Raw genomic sequence first — 23,507 nt, forward strand, 5'->3', positions numbered from 1 at the left:
TTTTTCTACTGTTCTTTGCAAATCCTGCCACAGAAGCCTTTCAACTTCAGGAATGTCCTTCCTTTGCTCTATTTGGACATTACAGAAGCCAGCAAGTACCAGGGGAAGCTGACAGAGCAGTAGGTACAGTCACTCCTAAAAAATCCATAAAACATTTTTGAGAACGTGCATTTCAGCTCCTGCCTGAACTGTTCAGCTGTCCTCACGGGGACTCTGGCCTAAGCACTAACCCTGGAGTCGGCTTTCTTGCTGCTGCATTTCCTCCACAAACCCCCTTCTCACACCTTGGTGGAGGGCAAGGTAGGAGGGCCCAGGGCTGTTGGGGGCTCTCCCCCCTGAGACTAGACAGTCAGATACTGGTGGCAACCAGCACTAATGCTCCACCTACTTCGCCAGCACCCCGTGTGCCTTCCCCGCCCCCCACCCATTACCCTGCCTGCCAAAAGGGACTCCTGTCATGGGGAGAGGGAGACAACTGAATCTGCCAGTGTGCCCCCAGTTCCAGAGGCAGAGCCTCTTAGCTGACTGTGCAGGGAGCAAGCCCACTGCTTGGTGCTCTGGTAACTGCAGCAGCAAGATTAATCTGGTCTGACTGCCGGCTCTGCCCATCAGTGTGAGCCTCTATGGAACACAGGGAGAAAGTGCTGCCCTTTGCAGGGCCCACAGCTACAGCAGAAAGGCTGATTTACACACCTCATCTGACTGCTGATCCCATCCACCTATAAGCCCCAAACTGGTATCAGGCCCCTCAATGGCGCAGGGTCCAAACCCAGTGCCGTGTGCCCACAGCAGGCATAGCAGGTCATTGCTGCTGACTAGGGGAAGGCAAACACAGCTCAGCCACACAGTAGAGCACATGCAGGCTTCACAGGGATACTCCTGGAGCAGCTGATTCTGGTGCCCAGGGGGCACTGCATTCCAGGATACCACAGGACACAAGGCCGGTACTTTCAAGACCAGGGACATAGCTGACCTCCCTATTCCACAGAAACAAACACAGAGACTAAGACAAAGTGAAGACACAGAGGAATATGTCCCAAAAGAAAGCATAGAAAAATCACAGCAAAATGAAACAGAGAAGCACTATGCCTGATTTAAAAAAAAAAAAAAAAAAAAAAAAAAAAATTCAAAGTAAGGTAACACCTGGGTGGCTCAGCCATTTAACCATCTGCCTTCGATTCAGGTCAGGATCTCTGGTCCTGGGCTTGAGCCCCACTTTGGGGTTCCTGCTCAACAGGAAATCTGTTCTCTCTCTCTCTCTCTCCCCGCCCTTTGCCCCCCCCCACACCACTCATTCTCTCTCTCTCAAAAAAACCTAAAAAAATAAAAAAAATCAAAGTAATGGTCAAAAAGATACTCACTAGACTTGAGAAAAGAGTGGATAGGGGCACATAGGTGGCTCAGTTGGTTAAGCATTCGACTCTTGATCTCAGCCCAGGTCTTGATCTCAAGGTGCTGAGTTGGGCTCCATGCCAGGCCTGGAGTTTATTTAAAAAGAAAGAGTAGATAAACTCATTAAGAACTTAAGGAGATAGGAAATATAAAAAAGAACAAGAGGTAAGAAATTCAATACCAAAATAGAAATGATACTAAAGGGAAAGAGCAGCAGATTAGAAGATGCAGAATAACAGACCAGTGATCCAGAAGGCAGTAAGGAAAGCAACTAAGCCAAACAGAAAAAAAAAAAAAAAAAAGAATAAAAAATGAGAATAGGTTAAGGGAACTCACCAACGGCATCAACCCTAATAACATTTGTATTATAGGGATCCCAGAAGAAGAAAAAAGAGAGAAAGGGGGCAGGAAATTTACTTGAAGAGGGGCTCCTGGGTGGCTCAGTTGGCTAAGAATCTGCCTTTGACTTGGGTCATGATCCTGGAGTCCTGGGATTGAGCCCTGCGTCGGGTTCCCTGCTCGCCTTCTCTCTCTGCTCATCCCCATCGCTTGTGCTCTCTCTCTCAAAAAAACAAAAACTTCAGCAAATTTACTTGAAGAAATAATAACTGAATACCTCCCTAAATGTGAGGAAGGAAACAGACATCCAGGTCTAGGAAGTGCAGAGAACCCCTTACAAGATGAACCCAGGAGTTCCACACCAAGACATATAATAATTTAAGTGGCAAAAAGTAATGATAAAGAATTTCAAAAGCAACAAGAAAAGAAAAAAAGTTATACAAGAGAAATCCCATAAAGCTATCAGCTTTTTTTTTTTTTTTTCCCTCAGCGGAAACTTTTAATGTATCATGCCAATCCCTCTGGCCTACAAAGTGCTGAAATGGAAAAAGGCTATAACCAAGAATACTCTATCCAGCAGGTCATTACTTGGAACAGGAGTGATAAAGAACTTCCCAAACAGAAGTTAAAGGAATACATCGTCACTAAAACATCCTGATAAGAAACAGTCAAAGAATGGAAAGAAAAGGCCCTAACCAGGCACCTGGGTGGCTCAGTGGGTTAAAGCCTCTGCCTTCAGCTTGGGTCATGATCCTGGGTCCTGGGATCCTGGATCCAAGGTCCTGGGATAGAGCCCCGCACTGGGCTCTCTGCTCAGTGGGGAGCCTGCTTTCCTTCCTCTCCCTCTGCCTGCTTCTCTGCCTACCTATGATCTCTGTCAAATAAATAAATAAAATATTTAAAGAAAGAAAGAAAGAAAAGAAAAGGCCCTAACCAGAACAAAATTAAAAGGAAGACATTTCACTGGTAAAAACAAGCATATAGTAAAGGTAACAGATAAATCACTTGAAAAGCCAGTATGGAGGTTAAAACAAAACTAGCAAAATCCATTATTTCTACAACATTCACTCAAGGGATACACAAAATAGAAATGTAGAAAACGATATCATACACATAAAAAGTAAGGGGGGAATAAAAATTTAATACTTTGAGTGTGCTTGAACTTAAGAGATCACCAACTTAATATATAATTGCTGTACACATGAGACATTAGATATGAATGAAAAGATAACCACAAATGATAACCACAAATGAAATCATGTAATGGATACACACACACACAAAAGAAAAAGGAATTCAAGCATTAACACTAAAGAAAGCCAACAAACTAGAAGAGAGCAAGAGAAGAAAAAAGTAACAGAAAATACCAACAAAAACAACCAACACAATGAACAAAATGGCAATAAGTACATACTTATTAATAATTTAAATGTCAAAGGACTAAATGCTCCAATCAAAATGACTGAATGGAAAAAAAAAAAAAAAGACCCACTACATGTTGCCTGTAAGAGATTATTAACTTCAGACCTAAAGATACATACAGACAAGAGAAAGCATGGAAAGAGATTTAGCATGCAAGTGGAAGTGGGTCGGGGGTAGGGGTCAATGTAGCAATACTTAGATCAGACAAAGTTACTCTGAAATGGTAACTGTAACAAGAGACAAAGAAGGGCATTACTACATAATGATAAAGAGATCAGTTCAACAAGAAGATATAACAATTGTAAATATCTATGCACCCAGCATTGGAGAACCTAAGTACACGAAAGAAATGTTAACAGACATAAAGCGAGAAACTGACAGTAATACAAAAATAGTAGGGGATTTTTAACAACCTACTTACTTCCATGGATAGATCATCCAGACAGAAAATCAATAAAGAAACATGTTTTTGAAGGGCACATTAGACCAGAGGGCCTTAACATAGATATATACAGAATATTCCATCTAAACCAAATAGAATACCAATTCTTTTCAAGTGCACATGAAACATTCTCCAGAGTAGCTCACATGTTGGGCCACAAAACATGTCTTAATAAATTTAAGAAGATTAAAATCCTATGCATGTTTTCGCACAATATAATGAATCACAAGGGAAAAGAAAAAAAAAAAACAAGCACAAATATATGGAGGCTGAACAACATGCTACTAAACAACCAATGATCAATGAAGAAATCAAAGAGGAAATTTAAAAATAGCTGGTGAAAAATGAAAATGGAAACACAACAGTCCAAAATCTTTGGGACACAGTGAAAGCAGTTCTAAGAGGAAAATTTATACTGATACAAGCTTGCCTCAAGAAACAAGAAAAACCTTAATCTAACCTCACACCTAAAGGAATAAGAAAAGGGAGAACAAACAAAACCCACGGTTAGTAGAAGGAAAGAAGTAATGAAGTCAGAGCAGAAACATTTGAAATAGAGACAAGCAAATAAACAAACACAAAACCAAAAGAAACAATCAATGAAACCAAAAGCTAGCTCTTTGAAAAGATAAACGAAATTGATAAACCTTTAGCTATATTCATCAAGAAGAAAAAAAAGTGAAGAGGACACAAATAAAATCAGAAATGAAAGAGGAGAGGTAAAAATTGACAGAAATACAAAGAATTAAAAGATGACACTGAGGGGCACCTGGGTGGCTCAGTGGGTTAAAGCCTCTGCCTTCAGCTTGGGTCATGATCCCAGGGTCCTGGGATCGAGCCCCAAATTGGGCTCTCTGTTCGGCGGGGAGCCTGCTTCCTCCTCTCTCTCTGCCTCCTTGTGATTTCTGTCTGTCAAATAAATAAATAAATCTTTTTTTTTAAGATTTTATTTATTTATTTGACAGAGATCACAATAGGCAGAGAGGCAGGCAGAGAGAGAGGAGGAAGCAGGCTCCCCGCTGAGCAGAGAACCCGATGTGGGGCTCGATCCCAGGACTCTGGGATCATGACCCAAGCCGAAGGCAGAGGCTTTAACCCACTGAGCCACCCAGGTGCCCCAACAAATAAATCTTAAAAAAAAAAAAAAAGAGAGATGACACTGAAAAATTATATGCTAACAAATTGGACAACCTAGAAGAAATGGATGAATTCCTAGAAGCATATAATCTTCCAAAACGGAATCAGGAAGAAACAAAAAGTCTGAACAGACTGGTTACTAGTAAAGAAACTGAATGGGTTATCAAAAATTCCCCAACAACAACAACAAAATCCAGGACCAAATGGATCCACAAATGAATTCTACTAAACATTTAAAGGAGAGTTAACGTATATTCTCCTCAATTACACACACACACACAACACACACACACACTAGAAGGAAGGAAAGCTCCCAAATACATTCTGCGAAGCCAGCATTACTCTGATACCGAAACAAAAAAAACACTAAAAAGAAGAAGAAGAAGAAGACGACGACGACGACTACAAACCAATATCCCTAATGAACATAGTTGCAAAAATCCTCAGCAAAATATTAGCAAACCACAATCAGCAATATATTAAAAGGGTATCTTGCATCATGATCAAGTGGAATTTATTCTGGGCATGCAAAGATGGTTCAATAATCTCAAATCAATCAACATGCTACACCACAGCAACAAAACCAAGGATGAAAATCCTAGGACCATCTCAATAGATGCAGAAAAAGAATATAACAAAATTCACTTCTGTTCATCATAAAAACTCTCGACAAAGTAAGTTTAGAGGGAACACACCTCAACATAATAAAGCCCACATATAACAAACCCACAGCTAACATCATACTCAACAGTGAAAACTGACAGCTTTTCCTTTAAGACCAGAAACAAGACAAGGATGTTCACTCTCACTGCTTTCATCCACAGCAATCAGACAAGAAAAAGAAATGAGGCATCCAAATCGGCAAGAAGTAGAACTGTCACTATTTGCAGATGACACAATACTATACACAGAAAATCTAGGCTCCATCACAAAACTATTAGAATAAATGATTTCAGTCAACTTGCAGGACATAAAATTAATACCCGTGGCATCTGGGTGGCTCCGTGGGCTAAGCCTCTGCTTTTGGCTCAGGTCATGATCTCAGGGTCCTGGGATAGAGCTCCACATCGGGCTCTCTGCTTCGCAGGGAGCCTGCTTCCCCCTCTCTCTCTGCCTGCCTCTCTGCCTACTTGTGAGCTCTGTCTGTCAAATAAATAAATAAAATCTTTAAAAAATATATCTAGGAATAAATTTAACCAAGGAGGTAAAAGACCTGTATTCTGAAAACCATAAAGTCCTGGTGAAAGAAACTGAAGATGATACAAACAAATGGAAAGACAGCCCATGCTAATGGATTGGAAGAGTTAATATTGTCAGAGTGTTCATAGCAGCCAAAGCAATCTACAGATTCAATGCAATCCCAATCAAAATACCAATGGTATTTTTCACAGAACCAAAGCAAACAGTCCTAAAATTCATATGGAATCACCAAAGACCCCAAATAGCCAAAGCGATCTTGAGAAAGAACAAAGCTGAAAGTTTCACAATTCCAGATTTCAAGATATACTACAAAGCTGTAGTGATCAAAACAATATTGAACCAGCACAATAGCAAATACACAGACCAGTGAAACAGAATACAGAGTCCAGGAGGGGAAAAACCTATACAGTCAATGAATCTATGAGAAAAGAGGCAAGAATTTACAATGAGGGAAAAGATAGTCTTTTCAATAAATGGTACTGGGAAAACTGGACAGCTGCATGCAAAAAAAAATGAAACTGGGCTACTTTCTCACAGCACACACAAAAATAAAGTCTAACACATTAAACACCTTAATGTGAGAGGCGCCTGGATGGCCCAGTCAGTTAAGCATCTGCCTTCCGTTCAGGTCATGATCCTGGAGTCCTGTGATCGAGCCACATGTCGGGCTCTCTGCTCAGTGGGGAGTCTGCTTTTCCCTTTGCCTCTGCCTGCGATACTACCCTGCTTGTGTTCTCTCCCTCCTTTCTCTGTCAAATAAATAAAAGCGTAAAAAAAAAAAAAAAGACCTTTCTTCCTAGAAGAAAAGAGGCAGTAATTTCTTTGACATCAGCCTTAGCAATATTATTCTAGATACATCTCCAAAAGCAAAAATAAACTACTGAAATTACATCAAACTAAAAAGCTTATGGGGCACCTGGGTGGCTCAGTGGGTTAAAGCCTCTGCCTTCAGCTCAGGTAATAATTCCGGGGTCCTGGAATCGAGTCCCATCTTGGGCTCTCTTCTTCGCAGGGAGACTGCTTCCCTTCCTCTCTCTCTGCCTGTCTCTCTCGCCTACTTGTGATCTCTGTATGCCGAAAAAATAAATAAAACCTATAAATAAATAAATAAATAAAACTAAAAAGCTTTTGCACAACAAAAGAATCAATCAACAAAACCAAAAGGCAACCCACTGAGTGGTAGAAGAGCTATGCAAATGGTATATCCAATAAAAGGTTCATATCCAAAATACATAAAGAACTTCTATAACTCAACACCAAAAAAGCAAATAATCCTATTAGACAATGGGCAGAGGACCTGAATAGACAGTTTTCCAAAGAAGACGTCCAGATGGCCAACAGACATAAGAAAAGATGCTCAACGTCACTCATCATCAGAGAAATGCAAATCAAAACTACCATGGGATAGCAACTTACAGCTGTCAGAATGGCTAGAATCAAAAAGATAAGAAACGGTCAAGATGGCGGAGAAGTAGCAGGCTGAGACTACTTCAGCTAGCCGGAGATCAGCTAGATAGCTTATCTAAAGATTGCAAACACCTGAAAATCCATCAGCAGATTGAAGAGAAGAAGAACAGCAATTCTGGAAACAGAAAAACAACCACTTTCTGAAAGGTAGGACCGATGGAGAAGTGAATCCAAAGCAACGGGAAGATAGACCCCGGGGGGAGGGGCCAGCTCCCGGCAAGCGGCGGAGCAACAGCGCACAAAATCAGGACTTTTTTAAAAGTCTGTTCCGCTGAGGGACATGGCTCCAGAGGCTAAACCGGGGCGAAGCCCACACGGGGTCAGCGTGGCCTCAGGTCCCGCAGGGTCACAGAAGGATCGGGGATGTCTGAGTGTCGCAGAGCTTGCGGGTATTGGAACGGGAAAGCCGGCTACAGAGACAGAGCCGACAGTAAGCTCACAGCTCGGTGTTACCTTGAACCGGTCGCAGGCTTGGTGAGCTCGGAGCGCGGCCGGAAGTCAGGCAGACGGGAGTAACTGGGCGCTGTTCTCTGAGGGCGCACTGAGGAGTGGGGCCCTGGGCTCTCAGCTCCTCCGGGCCGGAGACCAGGAGGCCGCCATTTGTATTCCTGTCCTCCAGAACTCTACGGAAAGCACTCAGGGAACAAAAGCTCCTGAAAGCAAACCCCAGCGGATTACTCACCCCAGCCCCTGATAAGGGCGGTGCAATTCCGCCTGGGGCAAAGACACTTGAGAATCACTACAACAGGCCCCTCCCCCAGAAGATCAACAAGAAATCCAGCCAAGACCAAGTTCACCTACCAAGGAGTACGGTGTCAATACCAAGGAGAGCAGCAGAATTCCAGAGGAGGAGAAAGCAAAGCACGGAACTCATGGCTTTTTCCCTGTGATTTTTTTTAGTCTTGCAGTTAATTTTTTTCTTTTTCATTTTTTGTTTTTTTTCTCGCATTCTGGTTAAATTTTTTTTTAACTTTTACCTTTTTCTTTTTTAACGTTTTTTAACTAGTTTATCTAATATATATATTTTCTTTTTTATATTTTTCTTATTTGTTTTCTTTTTTTAATTCTTTTCTTTTATTTTTTTTTCTTTCTTCCTTTTGGAACCTCTTTTTTTTTTTTTTTTTAAAGATTTATTTATTTATTTATTTGACAGAGAGAGATCACAAGTAGGCAGAGAGGCAGGCAGAGAGAGAGAGGAGGAAGCAGGCTCCCTGCTGAGCAGAGAGCCCGACACGGGGCTCGATCCCAGGACCCTGGGATCATGACCTGAGCCGAAGGCAGAGGCTTAACCCACTGAGCCACCCAGGCGCCCCTTGAACCTCTTTTTATCCCCTTTCTCCCCCCTCACGATTTGGGATCTCTTCTAATTTGGTTAAAGCATATTTTCCTGGGGTTGTTGCCACCCTTTTAGTATTTTACTTGCTCCTTCATATACTCTTATCTGGACAAAATGACAAGACGAAAAATTTCAACACAAAAAAAAGAACAAGAGGCAGTACTGAAGGCTAGGGACCTAATCAATACAGACATTGGTAATATGTCAGATCTAGAGTTCAGAATGACAATTCTCAAGGTTCTACCCGGGCTCAAAAAAGGCATAGAAGATATTAGAGAAAACCTCTCGAGAGATATAAAAGCCCTTTCTGGAGAAATAAAAGAACTAAAATCTAACCAAGTTGAAATCAAAAAAGCTATTAATGAGGTGCAATCAAAAATGGAGGCTCTCACTGCTAGGATAAATGAGGCAGAAGAAAGAATTAGTGATATAGAAGACCAAATGACAGAGAATAAAGAAGCTGAGCAAAAGAGGGACAAACAGCTACTGGACCACAAGGGGAGAATTCGAGAGATAAGTCACACCATAAGACAAAACAACATTAGAATAATTGGGATTCCAGAAGAAGAAGAAAGAGAGAGGGGAGCAGAAGGTATACTGGAGAGAATTATTGGGGAGAATTTCCCCAATATGGCAAAGGGAACGAGCATCAAAATTCAGGAGGTTCAGAGAACGCCCCTCAAAATCAATAAGAATAGGCCCACACCCCGTTACCTAATAGTAAAATTTACAAGTCTCAGTGACAAAGAGAAAATCCTGAAAGCAGCCCGGGAAAAGAAGTCTGTAACATACAATGGTAAAAATATTAGATTGGCAGCTGACTTATCCACAGAGACCTGGCAGGCCAGAAAGAGCTGGCATGATATTTTCAGAGCACTAAACGAGAAAAACATGCAGCCAAGAATACTATAATCCAGCTAGGCTATCATTGAAAATAGAAGGAGAGATTAAAAGCTTCCAGGACAAACAACAACTGAAAGAATTTGCAAATACCAAACCAGCTCTACAGGAAATATTGAAAGGGGTCCTCTAAGCAAAGAGAGAGCCTACAAGTCGTAGATCAGAAAGGAACAGAGACCACATACAGTAACAGTCACCTTACAGGCAATACAATGGCACTAAATTCATATCTCTCAATAGTTACCCTGAATGTTAATGGGCTAAATGCCCCTGTCAAAAGACACAGGGTATCAGAATGGATAAAAAAACAAAACCCATCTGTATGTTGCCTCCAAGAAACTCATTTTAAGCCCGAAGACACCTCCAGATTTAAAGTGAGGGGGTGGAAAAGAATTTACCATGCTAATGGACATCAGAAGAAAGCAGGAGTGGCAATCCTTATATCAGATCAACTAGATTTTAAGCCAAAGACTATAATAAGAGATGAGGAAGGACACTATATCATACTCAAAGGGTCTGTCCAACAAGAAGATTTAATAATTTTAAATATCTATGCCCCCAACTTGGGAGCAGCCAACTATATAAACCAATTAATAACAAAATCAAGAAACACATCAACAATAATACAATAATAGTAGGGGACTTTAACACTCCCCTCACTGAAATGGACAGATCATCCAAGCAAAAGATCAGCAAGGAAATAAAGGCCTTAAACGACACACTGGACCAGATGGACATCACAGATATATTCAGAACATTTCATCCCAAAGCAACAGAATACACATTCTTCTCTAGTGCACATGGAACATTCTCCAGAATAGATCACATCCTCGGTACTAAATCAGGACTCAACCGGTATCAAAAGATTGGGATCATTCCCTGCATATTTTCAGACCACAATGCTCTAAAGCTAGAACTCAACCACAAAAGGGAGTTTGGAAAGAACCCAAATACATGGACACTAAACAGCATCCTTCTAAAGAATGAATGGGTCAACCGGGAAATTAAAGAAGAATTGAAAAAAATCATGGAAACAAATGATAATGAAAATACAACGGTTCAAAATCTGTGGGACACAACAAAGGCAGTCCTGAGAGGAAAATATATAGCGGTACAAGCCTTTCTCAAGAAACAAGAAAGGTCTCAGGTACACAACCTAACCCTACACCTAAAGGAGCAGGAGAAAGAACAAGAAAGAAACCCTAAGCCCAGCAGGAGAAGAGAAATCATAAAGATCAGAGCAGAAATCAATGAAATAGAAACCAAAAAAAAACCAATAGAACAAATCAATGAAACTAGGAGCTGGTTCTTTGAAAGAATTAATAAAATTGATAAACCCCTGGCCTGACTTATCAAAAAGAAAAGAGAAAGGACCCAAATAAGTAAAATCATGAATGAAAGAAGAGAGATCACAACTAACACCAAAGAAATACAAACTATTATAAGAACATACTATGAGCAACTCTACGCCAACAAATTTGACAATCTGGAAGAAATGGATGCATTCCTAGAAACATATAAACTACCACATCTGAACCAGGAAGAAATAGAAAGCCTGAACAGACCCATAACCAGTAAGGAGATTGAAACAGTCATTAAAAATCTCCAAACAAACAAAAGCCCAGGGCAAGATGGCTTCCCGGGGGAATTCTACCAAACATTTAAAGAAGAACTAATTCCTATTCTCCTGAAACTGTTCCAAAAAATAGAAATGGAAGGAAAACTTCCAAACTCATTTTATGAGGCCAGCATCACCTTGATCCCAAAACCAGACAAGGATCCCATCAAAAAAGAGAGCTATAGACCAATATCCTTGATGAACACAGATGTGAAAATACTCAACAAAATACTAGCCAATAGGATTCAACAGTACATTAAAAGGATTATTCACCACGACCAAGTGGGATTTATTCCAGGACTGCAAGGTTGGTTCAACATCCACAAATCAGTCAATGTGATACAACACATCAATAAAAGAAAGATCAAGAACCATATGATACTCTCAATAGATGCTGAAAAAGCATTTGACAAAGTACAGCATCCCTTCCTGATCAAAACTCTTCAAAGTGTAGGGATAGAGGGCACATACCTCAATATCATCAAAGCCATCTATGAAAAACCCACCGCAAATATCATTCTCAATGGAGAAAAACTGAAAGCTTTTCCGCTAAGGTCAGGAACACGGCAGGGATGTCCATTATCACCACTGCTATTCGACATAGTACTAGAGGTCCTAGCCTCAGCAATCAGACAACAAAAGGAAATTAAAGGCATCCAAATCGGCAAAGAAGAAGTCAAATTATCACTCTTCACAGATGATATGATACTATATGTGGAAAACCCAAAAGACTCCACTCCAAAACTGCTAGAACTTATACAGGAATTCAGTAAAGTGTCAGGATATAAAATCAATGCACATAAATCAGTTGCATTTCTCTACACCAACAGCAAGACAGAAGAAAGAGAAATTAAGGAGTCAATCCCATTTACAATTGCACCCCAAACCATAAGATACCTAGGAATAAACCTAACCAAAGAGGCACAGAATCTATACTCAGAAAACTATAAAGTACTCATGAAAGAAATTGAGGAAGACACAAAGAAATGGAAAAATGTTCCATGCTCCTGGATTGGAATAATAAATATTGTGAAAATGTCTATGCTACCTAAAGCAATCTACACAATTAATGCATTTCCTGTCAAAGTACCATCCATCTTTTTCAAAGAAATGGAACAAATAATTCTAAAATTTATATGGAACCAGAAAAGACCTCGAATAGCCAAAGGAATATTGAAAAAGAAAGCCCAATGTTGGTGGCATCACAATTCCGGACTTCAAGCTCTATTACAAAGCTGTCATCATCAAGACAGCATGGTACTGGCACAAAAACAGACACATAGATCAATGGAACAGAATAGAGAGCCCAGAAATAGACCCTCAACTCTATGGTCAACTAATCTTCGACAAAGCAGGAAAGAATGTCCAATGGAAAAAAGACAGCCTCTTCAATAAATGGTGCTGGGAAAATTGGACAGCCACATGCAGAAAAATGAAATTGGACCATTTCTTTACACCACACACAAAAATAGACTCAAAATGGATGAAGGACCTCAATGTGCGAAAGGAATCCATCAAAATCCTTGAGGAGAACACAGGCAGCAACCTCTTCGACCTCAGCCTCAGCAACATCTTCCTAGGAACATCGCCAAAGGCAAGGGAAGCAAGGGCAAAAATGAACTATTGGGATTTCATCAAGATCAAAAGCTTTTGCACAGCAAAGGAAACAGTTAACAAAATCAAAAGACAACTGACAGAATGGGAGAAGATATTTGCAAATAACATATCAGATAAAGGACTAGTGTCCAGAATCTATAAAGAACTTAGCAAACTCAACACCCAAAGAACAAATAATCCAATCAAGAAATGGGCAGAGGACATGAACAGACATTTCTGCAAAGAAGACATCCAGATGGCCAACAGACACATGAAAAAGTGCTCCATATCACTCGGCATCAGGGAAATACAAATCAAAACCACAATGCGATATCACCTCACACCAGTCAGAATGGCTAAAATAAACAAGTCAGGAAATGACAGATGCTGGCGAGGATGCGGAGAAAGGGGAACCCTCCTACACTGTTGGTGGGAATGCAAGCTGGTGCAACTACTCTGGAAAACAGCATGGAGGTTCCTCAAAATGTTGAAAATAGAGCTGCCCTATGACCCAGCAATTGCACTACTGGGTATTTACCCTAAAGATACAAACGTAGTGATCCAAAGGGGCATGTGCACCCGAATGTTTATAGCAGCAATGTCCACAATAGCCAAACTATGGAAAGAACCTAGATGTCCATCAACAGATGAATGGATCAAGAAGATGTGGTATATATACACAATGGAATACTATGCAGCCATCAAAAGAAATGAAATCTTGCCATTTGCGACAACATGGATGGAACTAGAGCGTATCATGCTTAGCGAAATAAGTCAAGCAGAGAAAGACAACTATCATATGATCTCCCTGATATGAGGAAGTAGTGATGCAACATGGGGGCTTAAGTGGGTAGGAGAAGAATAAATGAAACAAGATGGGATTGGGAGGGAGACAAACCATAAGTGACTCTTAATCTCACAAAACAAACTGAGGGTTGCTGGGGGGAGGGGGTTTGGGACAAGGGGGTGGGATTATGGACATTGGGGAGGGTATGTGTTTTGGCGAGTGCTGTGAAGTGTGTAAACCTGGTGATTCACAGACCTGTACCTCTGGAGATAAAAATATATGTTTATAAAAAATAAAAAATTATTAAAAAAAAATAAAATAAAATACAAAAAAAAAAGAGATAAGAAACAACAAGTGTTGGTGAGGATGTGGAGACAAAAGGAACACTGTGCTCTGTTGGTGGGAATGTAAGTTGGTACAGCCACTGTGGAAAACAGCATGGAGGTTTCTCAAAAAATTAACAATAGAAATACCATATGATCCAGTGATTTCACCCCTGAGTATTTACCCAAAGTAAACAAAAATGCTAATTAGAAAAGATACACACCTGTAGATTTATTGCGGTATTATTTTTGACAGTCAAGATATAGAAGCAACCCATGTCTGTCAGTGGATGAATGGATAAGGAAGAAATGGTATATACCTATGATGGAATATTACTCAGCTGCAAAATGGAATGGCTTTTGTCATTTGCCACAACACAGATAAACATGAGGATATTGTGCTAAGAGAAATAAGTCAGACAGAGAAAGAAAAATACCAAGTGATTTCCTTCGTATTTAGAATCTAAAAAACAATACAAATGAACAACAAAAAACCCAAACCAACTAACCAACCAAGAGACTCTTAAATACAGAGAACAGGGGTGCTTGGGTGGCTCAGTCATTAAGCATCTGCCTTTGGCTCAGGTCATGATCCTGGGGTCCTGGGATTGAGCCCTGCATTGGGCTCCCTGCTCAGTGGGGAGCCTGCCTCTCCCTCTGCTGCTCCCCCTGCTTGTGTTTTCTTTCACTCTCTCTCCTGCTGTCAAAGTGAATAAATAAAATCTTTTTTAAAAAATACAGAGAACAAACTGATTATTACCAGTGGTGAGGTGGATGGAGAAATGGGAAAAATACACATGGGGGTTAAGAGGTATCAACTTCCAGTTATAAATAATTCATGGAGATGAAAAGTATAGTATTGGGAATATAGCCAGTAACATTATAAGGGTATCACATGGTGACAGATGGTGACTACACTTACCATGGTGAGCATGGAGTATAGAACTGCTGAATCAGTGTTGCACTCCTGAAATGAATACATCAGTGTATATTAATTATACTTCAATAAAAAACTGGAATTCGGGCACCTGGGTGGCTCAGTTGGTTAAGTGACTGCCTTTGGCCCAGGCCATGATCCTTGAGCCCGGAATCGAGTCCCGTGTCGGGCTCCCAGCTCCACAGGGAGTCTACTTCTCCCTCTGACCTTCTCCCCCTCTCATGCTCTCTCTCACTCTCTCTCTCTTAAATAAAGAAAATCTTTAAAAAATAAAGTAAAATAAAAATAAAAAACTGGAATTCTATTGCACGTACTTTATAGGTTTGTTTTCTTTACATAATTGGACCATGTACATCATTTCAATATATATTCTCTTTTTTCTTAAGTAAGCTCCATGCCCAGCGTGGAGCCCAATTTGTGGTTGGACACATGACCCTGCAATCAAGACCTCAGCAGAGATCAAGAGTCAGCTACCCAGGTGCCCCTCAATATATATCTTACTGACTACATAGTCCAACTTTAATCTCTTTTTTAGACATTTCTGTTTTCTAACTTTTTAAATGTCTCTGGAATGAACATTGCTGTGGTTAAATCTTAACATACATTATCATTAATCATTTCCTTAGGATGTTTCCAAGAAGCAGAAATGCTAAATCAAAGGGCGAATGTTCTTAAACATCTTAACCATTTCTTGTTAAATAACACATGCAGTATAAAAAAATATGGAAAACAGGTGAGCAGAAAGAAAAAAACATGAATTACCTGTAGGAACCTCACCCAACAAAATCCACTATTTACCTTTTGGTGTTAATTGTTCTGGCCTCTGGTATATATGTGAGATTTTTCTCACTCCTGCAGTGAAACACTTCCAGTTCTGTCTCCTTTAGCTGATGGTCTCATGCTCTGAATCACACAACCTAGCCAGTCATTTCCCTGGTGGTGGATGCTATTGGCAACAGCTCTAGGTAACTTGACCATGATGCCAAAAAATATATGAACTAGGGCTCCCTGGGGCTTCTGAGGCTACGTCTAACTAGGATCAGAAGCAGAAGCTGGGACAGCCTTAGTCTTACACTGGCCATTCATCAGTCAGGTGACCAGTTATGAGGGCCACCTATATCCAAAAAGGGATTTCCATCTCTAGTTATACATGGTGAATGACACCTTCACATTATCTCCATTCTTCTCTGCGATCCTGCTAAAATGGCAGTAAATCCCCAAAGACAAGGAGAACAGGAGAGACACCATCAATGGACAAGAGAGGGTAGAATTTGGGAAGCAGACAGCAGAGGGACAAGTGACATTGTGGTTTTGAGCCTGGGTTCTGGGTGGAAGTGCCAGATCCAGGACTTTGTGACCTTGAGCAAGTCACTTAAACTCTCCATGTCCCAAGATGAAATTGGAGGAAAGAACGGTACCTACCCACAGAGTGGAGAGGAAGAAATGACACATTCCTTGTTCATCGCTTAGAACAATGTTTGATGGAGTTGGTGCTTCATCAACAACAGCCATTGCACGTACTCTCATGAATGCTGCTGTTCTGTAGAGACTTGAGACCTCTGCTGGAAGTAGGGAGGCTGAAGAGAGCAAATAACTCAACTGAACTCCCAACTGGAAGCAAGGCACCACACTGAAATGGTAAGACCTGGCAAGAAGGATTCCCAATTAGCCTCCAGAACTCCAACTGCCAGGCTGATACCTATCAGGCAGGAATGTGGAGACTTCCTCTCTGAGAAAATAGCCTCTCCAAATAAAGACCACTAGATGCTGACACTGAGGTATCTCAACAAACTAGGCTCATCTCTCACTACTCAGTCAACACCCGTCCCCCACCGCTTCTCCCCTCCCCGCCCCAGACAGAGGTTCCAGTCAGCATTCAGTGTCTCATTCCTGAATATCAATGGGCAAGCCAGAAAGGCCAGACATGGGAGGGGAAAGTCTCTAACACAAAAGATAGAGAAGGAAGAATACCCAGCTTTTGCCTCAGTGTAGATGGGACTGGAGGAGATTATCATATGGTTTCACTTATGTGAGGGACATAAGGAATAGCATGGAGAATATTCGGAGAAGGAAGGGAAAAATGAAGGGGGAGAAATCAAGAGGAGACAAACCATGAGAGACTACAGATTCTAGAAACAGATAGAGGGGTTTAAGGGGGGGTGTAGGGGAATGGGTGAGCCCAGGGATGGGTATCAAGGAGGGCACATAATGCACAGAGCACCCGGTTATATGCAAACAGTGAATCATGGAACACTGCACCAAAAACTAATGATGTACTGTATGCTGACTAACATAACGTAATTTTAAAAAGTAAAACAAAAAACAAAAAACAAACAGAAGCAAACTTAGAAAAAGAACAAGAAATGCAGAGAAACAGGAAAGGACAGGTAGGAGAAAAATTTAAGAACAAACCAACATTATACATCTCCAGAGAGATGAAAGAAGAAATATCATCAGGGAAACGAGAACAAGAGACAACAAAAAGAAACCAACCATTGGAAGATAACTCTTTGGAATATTACAAATATGAGAGCTAATTTTTTTTTTTTTTAATTCAGAGGAAACATAGGACATCAAAGCTAGAATTTATCTTAGAAATCATTTACTGATCAACCATCCCAGCGCAGAGGTGAGGAAATGGGGCCCTGGAATGGTGAACTGGTTTGCCAAAGGCGATAAAACTAGAGCCCCACAAATTACAGGAGGGAATTCATACCAAGGGCTTGGCAGTAGGAAGCACTCCATAAATTTGAGTCTTAATAACGTTCATTAAGAGTTTATTATTTCTAAATGACACCTTGACAGAGTTGTTTAAGAGCTTAAATGTGTTATGTATGGAGAATAAGCTTTGGTTTATAGGGAATATAAACCAATTGTGTTCATAATTCATAAGCATTATTGTCCCCACCTTAAAAGTTAAAATAACTCTGGTGTTAAGAGAGCTTTCACATGTGTAAGCTTACCCTAGTTACTGAGGAGTGGGGCAAGGCAGAGCCAAGGGTCCACTTCTAAAGAGGTCACGTCAGAACTCCAATATTCTAGAATTCCTACTGGAGCTGAACCAATGACTTAGACCAGCATCACCTAGTTCAAATTTAAACTACATAAATTAAATATTTTAAGTTTTCTGGAGCAACACTAACCAAAAAAAAAGTAAGAGGAGATGAAATTAATTTCAATAATAGACTTTAATTCAATGGATCCAAGACAGTTATCATTTGAACATGTAATATAAAAATATTAATGTGATTTTTTTTACACTCATTCTTAATTTCTGAAATCTGCAATATAATTTACATTTACAGCACATCTCAGTTCAGATGATCTGTACCTCAGATGCTGAAGAGCCCCATGAGGCAGGTGGTTACAGTGATGGACAGGCACGTCCCCAACCAGTGAGAGCAAGAGAATGATGTGAGCTAAGCTCAACCCTCACAGCTGCTTAACTAGTGTAACTGGCTGCAGGGATCACTGAGCCAATCATGGAGCTAATGGGATTCCCTCTTAAGAAACTCAGCCCCTCTGTAATACACTCCCCCACTCCACCAGAATGTAGCCCTTGTCTGTGTTTCCTAAATACCCCATATCACCGCTCTCCTAGCAGTTACTGATGTGGGGTCGTGGAGCGCACGTGGAGTTACTGATGTAATTCTTTCGTGAAGAAAGAATTCCTGAGACATCTTACGGTACAAGAAGGTGCCTTTATTATAGCACAGGCATAGGACCCCCGCGGGGCAATGAGTTGCACTTAGGATTGTGAGGAGCAACTGATTACATGCCACCCACCCCCAAACTTAGAAGTATATAGATAACCTAAGTCTCTAAAGGGATTTCTACATGTGAAAGAATATTTATAGGATCCTGGAGATCTGGCTATTATTGTCAAGACCAGGTTGCTTTTAGTCTCTAGCAAAACATTAACATGAACGCAGCCACAAGTTCCTTGGGGAATGTCATGCTCTGCAGGTCTTGTGTATTTATCAGTGGGCTGAAAACTATGAGGTAATTTAATTTTAGCTGCATTTCTCTTGCCTTTGTTCTCCTCATCACCCCGTCCCCCCACTCCCCGAACAATTTTGACCCTTCAATCTTTAAGGTCGCTGAGGCTGGAAAGTTTTTATCTTCTGTAACTTCTTCCTGCTGAAGAGGGGCACAGCGATGTCCCTACCAACAAGTCAACATCGATCAGTTGGGTAATTTATACAGAGGAGTTACCAAAGGCAGAGGCAGCCGAATCCAAGGTAGACAAACCCATGCAAATCTCAAGTAGAAAGGATCATCGGTCAGCTTGAAGTAACGGCAACTGGAAGTCTCCCCAGGGAGACCAGGCGGGGAGACACTGGAAAAAAACAACAAAGGAAGATGGATATTGTTATGAGAAAAAGAAGCCCAATAAAAAAGACCTTTGATAGTTGATCAAGATCCTCCTCCAGTCCAGGAGTTTAGCCAATCATTAAAAGAGAGGGAAGGATCCTGTAAAGTGCCAATTTGAGTATTCATATCTTTTAGCAATCTTGTTACCTTTCTGTGATAAACTGGAATATATACACAATATTCCATTTTAATAACAGGGTTGGTATCGTTTTGTGCAGCTGTTAAATACTGAAGGCCATTTGATTTTGTAGAAGTGCTTTGAGCCTCTGTGTAACTTCAGCATTAGGTAAGGAAATACTGATTTGTGAATAATTTAGTGCTTTTATAGGGCTTTCGGTAAGGGATTCCATATGCCATCCTCCAGTTCCATCGAGGGAACAAAGATGGATGTTAAATGATCATACCAGTGAAATAGTGATTGTCTATCATTGTTTTAAATTTGGAAGATTAGCCAGAGTAGTGATGGTTTTGATATATCCATATATATATATCCATATATCCATATATCCACGAATCCAAGCAAAACCCAAGGTACAATGACACGTCCATCCCAGAGGAAATCAGGGCCTTAGGTTAGAGCCATGTAACCATCAGGGGCCATTTGGAGCCAGCCATCTAATTCTGGGTTGCCTTGCCCAGCCAGTAGCAAACTAACCAGTAACCTGGAGTACAATGGCTTGAGAGCATCTTCTAGCGATAGCCATCTCATATGCTGTCCAGGTATCACATGTATGATTTCTTTGTAGTCAGCATAAAACTGCCTTTTGATTGCGTTGTCCAGAAGTTGGTGTGAACCATAAATAATCATCTCAGATTTGGCATATACCATCATAGGTATATTGAGAAGCAGGGTTTTGTAATCTAAGCACTCATTGACAGACATTAATTTGTAGGCTTGTGAATTCAGTTAAAGCCTTAATAGTTTGAGGGGCACTTGAGTAGCTCAGCGGGTTAAGCCTCTGCCTTTGGCTTAGGTCATGATCTCAGGGTCCTGGGATTGAGCCCTGCATCAGGGCTCTCTGCTCAGCAGGGAGCCCACTTTCCCCTTTCCTTCTGCCTGCCTCTCTGCCTACTTGTGATCTCTCTCTGTCAAATAAATAAATAAAATCTTAAAAAAAAAAAAACCTTAATAGTTTGAGGATATCAAAAAGTTCCAAGTCATACTGATCATGGGCCAAGAAGAAACACTTTTTTTAAGTGATAGAATTATCACAATGTATGCTGGTGTTAGGATTATGTATCATATCTAAAATATAAGTGTATAAGGAGTGCCAGTCAGCACCTTGTAAAGGAGAAACATACCAGAGTAACTTGAATGTACTTGCCATGGGAACAATTCCACACAGCCAACAAATTGTTTGATTTTGAAGTTCAGCATAATGTTGTGCCCATTGTAGAAAGGCACTGTCTCTTAATGTTGGTGAACAAGGAACAAAAATAAAATATACAACCTTCATAGTCGTTTGAAGAGGAGTTTCAAATCTTCTAAAGGTTCACAGGAGTAAGAAGGCATGGTAGTTTGTTCACTGGTTTCCTATGAAGGAAGTACAGCTTTTATTTTAGATCCAGGAGTCCAAGAAGAGTGTCCCCCTAATTTTCCTGCAGTAGAAGTACATAATATGACCTGACATCAACTCTTATATTTTAGATTTAAGTCCCCCACTGCACTTGACTTTCAATCCTGGAAAGAAGCCATGTCTCCAGGGCTGGCATGGGCTGGGCTTTCAGTTATAGTTCAATCAGGTTTTGGGAGCATGTCATCAGTATATTTGTTAATTAAACCAGCCTCAAATGAATCATTACATAAAGTGTTATGATCTTTATCTTATCACAGGTCCACTGTCAGAAATGGTTTTCCATATAATATCTCATAACCTATAGGTTCTTCAGCAGTTCTCATTCTGAGAAATCTTAGTGATAAGAGAGTAACCCAGTAGTCCTGGGTCTCTAGACTTAGTAAGGTGCTATTTTAAAGTAGGATTGGCTTTCTCTATCTTTCCAGAGGATTGTGGATATAGAAAATATTTAATTATTTTAATATTTAATAGCTCCCTGTGCTATTTGTTATTTGTGCAGTAAAAGGTCTGTTGCCACTTTGAAGGGTCCATAGAAAGCCAGATCTAGTAATAATGTCTCACAACGACACTCTGGTTACTTCCATGGCTCTTTCAGTTTTATACTGAAAGGCCTTGACCCAGCCAGTGAAAGTATCAACAAACACTAGTAGGAACTTAGAGCCTTTGCAAGGAGGCAGCTGTGTGAAATCAAGTTGCCAGTCCTCTCCTGGATAGGTTCCATGTCTTTGGACTGGTGTCAAAAGTGGGGGGAGGCGGATGGACAGCTCTTTCCAGATTTACTTATACACAAACAATACAGGATCGACAGATCTGTTTTATAGTTGTTAAATTTATGCCACCCAATATATTTTTTATTAAACGTTCTAAAGCGTTTTTTGTTTTTTGTTTTGTTTTGTTTTGTTTTTTTTGCCCAAATGAGTAAGCCTGGTATAAACCTGTATTTTACCTTCCATCGGTTATTTTTGGGTATGGAGATGTTCCCATCATTAACAAGGCAGTCCTGTGCATTTTTTAAAAATATACTTGTTTCTGGGCCACGTGAATCTCTTGGTCTAAACAGCTGAAGATATGGGGGCACCTGGGGGGGCTCAGTCAGTTAAGTGCTCTTTATTTCACTTCAGGTTATGATCTCAGGCTCGTGAGATCGAGCTCCAACCTTAAGATGCTCTCTCATCCTCGCCCTCTGCCCTTCCCCCTGTCTGCCCACCCCCACTTAAGTAAATAATTGGAGTTAAAACCGATGTAAGACTTAATATTTGTTAATTTTGTGCTACCTATTTGGCTGCATAGTCAGCCAAACTGTTTCCTTTAGATTCCAAGGTCCTATCCTTTTGATGTCCTTTGAGATGAATTACAGTCGCCTCTGTAGGTAGATTTATGGCCTCAAGAAGGGTAATTATTTCAGGCCCTTATCTGGGGAGCTGATTTGATAGTAATCCCCTTTCTTTCCAAATTGCTCCATGGACATGTAGCACAGGAAAAATCATTGGAATTAGTATAAATATTAACTTTTAGCCCTTTTGCCAATTGATGAGCAGGGGTTAAGTGCTATTAATTTAGCCTTTTGGGCAGATGTATTTACCGGAAGGGCTTTGGCCTCAATGGTCTTAAGCTAACTACAGCATAAGTGACTTCTCCCTTATCCATGAAGCTACTGCCATCGGTAAATCTACTATCCACGGCATTTTCAATAGGGGGAATCTTTTAAGTCTGGTCAGCTAGAAAAATCAAAATCAATAATTTCTGAGCAGTCATGTCCTAACATAGAAGTCAGATGGTCAGGTCCAGGCATCAGGGTAGCTGGGTTTAAAGTCTGACAGGTTTTAAGTATTATTTCAGACATATCTATAAATTTAGCCTGGCATTTAGTACATCCGCCTCTTGTCATCCATTGGTCACTTTTGGTCTCTAGGACACTGTGGACCTGATGTGGAGTCACCACTGTCAAGGACTGTCCCACAGTAAGTTCTGAAGCTGCTTCTACCAGGAGAGCTGCTGCAGCCACCACTTGAGAACAAGCCAGCCACCCTGACGCTATAGTTATCAAGGGCCTTTGAAAAACAGCTCAGCGCTCTTGTTTTGTTCCCTAATTTCTGGGAAAGAAGCCCCAAAGCTTGTCCTTGTTTTCCTGCTATATACAAAGTAAAAGGTTTTTCTAAATTTGGTAAAGCCAAAGCTGGGTTAGCTTTTAATGTTTGAAAGGCTGTCTGCTGGGTTTTAGTCCAGAGTAAGTGTTCCTTATCAGGGCCTTTAACTGAATCGTGCAATGATTCGAAGAACCCAAATCCAGCCATCCATAGGTGGCAAAATCCTGCCACAGCTGGGAAAATATGGAGTTGTTTCTTTGTAGCAGAGGATCTGAGATAACACAGTGCTTTTCCTATCAGCGGACAGGGTATGGTGAGCCTGGGTTAATTTGTATCACAGATGAGTACACCTTTTGTTTAGATATCTGTGCTTTTTAAGAGAAACATGCTATCCCATTTGCCAAGGAATAAAAAGTTATAGGGGCACCTGGGTGACTCACTGGGTTAAAGCCTCTGCTTTCAGCTCAGGTCATGATCCCAGAGTCCTGGGATCATGCCCCACATTGGACTCTCTGCTCAGTGGGGAGCCTGCTTTCCCCATCCCCGCTACCCCCACCCCCACCCCATCTCTGC

General features: G+C 40.8%; 1 long non-coding RNA gene across 2 annotated transcripts in view; it reads right to left on the bottom strand.

Moving 5' to 3' along the window:
• Positions 1-1,395: 1,395 nt before the first annotated feature.
• The window catches only part of LOC131834104 (uncharacterized), a 28,567-nt gene continuing 6,455 nt past the window's right edge, over positions 1,396-23,507 (bottom strand). Inside the window, exons 2-4 of one of the 2 annotated variants that reach the window (XR_009354750.1) lie at positions 20,722-20,804; positions 19,112-19,235; positions 1,396-1,478 (exon numbers count right to left, since the gene is read on the bottom strand). This is a non-coding gene — a long non-coding RNA (uncharacterized LOC131834104). Of the gene's footprint in view, positions 1,479-18,073; positions 19,236-20,721; positions 20,805-23,507 lie in introns of those variants that run through there. The other variant, XR_009354749.1, reaches the window with a different exon arrangement.

Source organism: Mustela lutreola, chromosome 6 (genome assembly GCF_030435805.1).
Source record: "Mustela lutreola isolate mMusLut2 chromosome 6, mMusLut2.pri, whole genome shotgun sequence".
NCBI lineage: Eukaryota > Metazoa > Chordata > Mammalia > Carnivora > Mustelidae > Mustela > Mustela lutreola.